This window comes from Strongylocentrotus purpuratus, unplaced genomic scaffold (genome assembly GCF_000002235.5).
Source record: "Strongylocentrotus purpuratus isolate Spur 01 unplaced genomic scaffold, Spur_5.0 spur5_scaffold_6, whole genome shotgun sequence".
Lineage (NCBI taxonomy): Eukaryota > Metazoa > Echinodermata > Echinoidea > Camarodonta > Strongylocentrotidae > Strongylocentrotus > Strongylocentrotus purpuratus.
Genome location: NW_022145612.1, coordinates 13,221,331 through 13,224,246, shown reverse-complemented (window position 1 = coordinate 13,224,246; position 2,916 = coordinate 13,221,331).

Below are 2,916 nucleotides of genomic sequence, written 5' to 3'. Positions count from 1 at the left end.
CCAAATATAATTCAAACGTGGTTTATTTCTAATTCGATACCGGTGATTTACAAATGTTCCTCAATGTTAAGTAAATTATACTTTTTTATGCGTTTGTTGGAAAATGGCAAATTCATAAAGAAAGAAAGAAAGAATAGTGACTTGCCTTTGTCACAAAATAATGTGTCAACATTTGCTCATCTGAGCTTTCGGGGGCTCTGCCCCCTGGATTCCACCTAAGGCCCTATAAGGCAGGCACCTGGAGGCTCATCTGACCGTAATGTAATGCCTAAAACCCCCTGTACCCCAATTCGTGACCTGTCAGTGTCACATATAAGGTATTAAAATATGCTCATCTGAGGGTAATTCAATGTATAAAACCCCTGAACTTCTTGGGGCTCCGACCCCTGGACCCCACACCAATTTGTGTCCTGCCAGTGTTACAAATAAGGTTTCAAAATATGCTCATCTGACCGTAATTAAATGCCTATCCCACCTGAGCTTCCGGGGCTCCGCCCCCTGAACCCCAAACCAATTTGTGTCTGCCAGTGTCACAAATAAGGTTTCAAACCCCTTGGACCCCACGTCAATTCATGACCTGTCAGTGTCACAAACAAGGTATCAACATTATGCTCATCTGACGGTAATTTAATGTATAAAACCCCTGAGCTTCTGGGGGCTCTGCCCCCTGAACCCCCCACCAATTTGTGTCCTGCCAGTGTCATAAATAAGGTATCAAATAATGTTCATCTGACCGTAATTAAATGCCTATACCCCCTGAGCTTCTGGGGCTCCACCCCCTGGACCCACGCCAATTCGTTCGTGATCTGCAAATTTGGCCCCCCCCCCCCCCCCAAAAAAAAAAAAAAAAAAAAAAAAAAAAAAAATCCTGGATCCGTGCCTGCGCTCTGGCATAAAGTCCTTTAGTGGCGGGGTGTCAAAAATCTTTGAGTGACCGGTTTTACCATACTCGTTTTCCCCAATAGACTGTAGTGTTATGAAAACCGTTTGACAAACGCAAATTTGGTTTCGATTTCCAATCATAAATATCTTGATAATCAGAAAGGCGATCGGCTTGTAAAATTCATGGAGTTCCTGACTGACCTTAAAGGCAGGCTTTACTACTTCAGCCAGAAGGGATTAGACCACCAAGCGAGCCAGCGAGGTCACTGTGACAGGTGGCTATCTCATCAACTCAGCTCTCATTTAAAAAAGGAAAAAGAGGATCATAGGGGACCAACAGGCACCGATTGGGGAAGTTTCTATACAGAGGGAGCAAGTAGCTACAAGTAGAACAGTGTGCCTTTAAAATTTACAATTATCATTGCAGCATTAGCTAAATCCAGGATTTTGTTTCAGAATCTGATACAAAGTTACCGGATCCCTAAAACAACCCAAATACTAGGGAAGACTTCTGAATTATAATTTCACCGTCGCGTCTTGGATTGAGGGTAGAGAAAAATACCCCGACCCTTCTCGTTTGCTTCGAAATGAAACAAGTCGACTCATTTCAGGTTCAACTTTTTTACATTTCATTGAGACTAACAAGAACAAGCCGAGAACACCTTTACCATACCCCTGAATATTGCCTCCAATATAAGCTTGCTTAAACAAAATGGTCAGGATATTGACTATCAGGTCATCAAATGCTGACCTTTCCATCTTAACTGGGAGCATTAATTAGGTTGATTTTCGGGTTATAAAATGCTCATATTTACAGAAGTGGGGAATATTCAGTGGCGGATCCTGGGGGGGGGGGGGGCGGGACTAAAGAAATTAGTGCTCACTACCCCCCCCCCCCCCCCCTACTGAGCAATTATCGGCCGGCGCGATTGCAAATTTTCGGGAGCAAAAAAAAAAAGAAATTAGTGCTCACTAACCCCCCCCCTGAGCGAAATATTGGCCGGCACGATTTGTAAATTTCAGCACACTACTGAATTTCAAATTGATTTGAAATTTGCCCCCCCCCCCCCCCCACTAAGAAATCCGCGCCAGCATACAAGTACATGTATCCACTGCTTTCTTGAGTGTGTGTATATTAAAATGCACATATCCACTGCACCTTGTGGAAGCCATGACTTAAACAATGGTAAACACTTTAATGAGCACGCATGGGCATGAATATATAAATAAATGTACATGAGCAGTGTATGCAGAGAAGGTATGCTGGTCAATAGTAGAGAGACAAATGTCTTGGTGGGCTCTGAGAAAGGATGTGATTAGAGATATATAAGACTCCATGTTGGATTTGGGTGTGTCCCTTGCAGGACCTTCATGGATATTGAGAGAGACAGAAAACTGTTGTTCAAGTCTGAACCAATAAAGATGGAACCAAATGGAATCCTTGAAACTGAATCATGCGTCCTTATTACTTGGCTCGTTACACTCAATAATAATAATGATAATAATAATATAGAACAATGATAAATTATTGATTATGGTGATGATAAAAGAGAAAAACGAAAAGAAGAAAGCGAAGTTTTTGATTACCACGCAACTAGATACCTCTCTCTCGCTCTACTTTTCCATGTAATATAATATCTCTATCTGTATAATACATGTACATGTATCTCCCTACGTTATTCCTCTTTATCTTCCTGGCACTCTTTTAATCCCTTATCCAACCATCTTTCTCTCTCTGCTTTCCAACCCCCCCCCCCCCCCCCCTCTCTCGTCCAACTCTCTTATCAGTTTTATTCGTCTCTCTCTCTCTCTCTCTTCTTCCCCCTCCCTACTATTTCATGTAAGTATACTGGGAACATTTACATGTATACGATGAAGGTATATCAATTGTGTCCATAATATACAACAGAATCTGGTATCAGCACCCCTCAACAAAGTTTTCCCAAAAAATGGATTGTAAAAAAAAGGCTGAATAAAGACACAAAGTAAAGTACACGTAGCTGAATAATAATTATAAACCGTACAATCGATTGC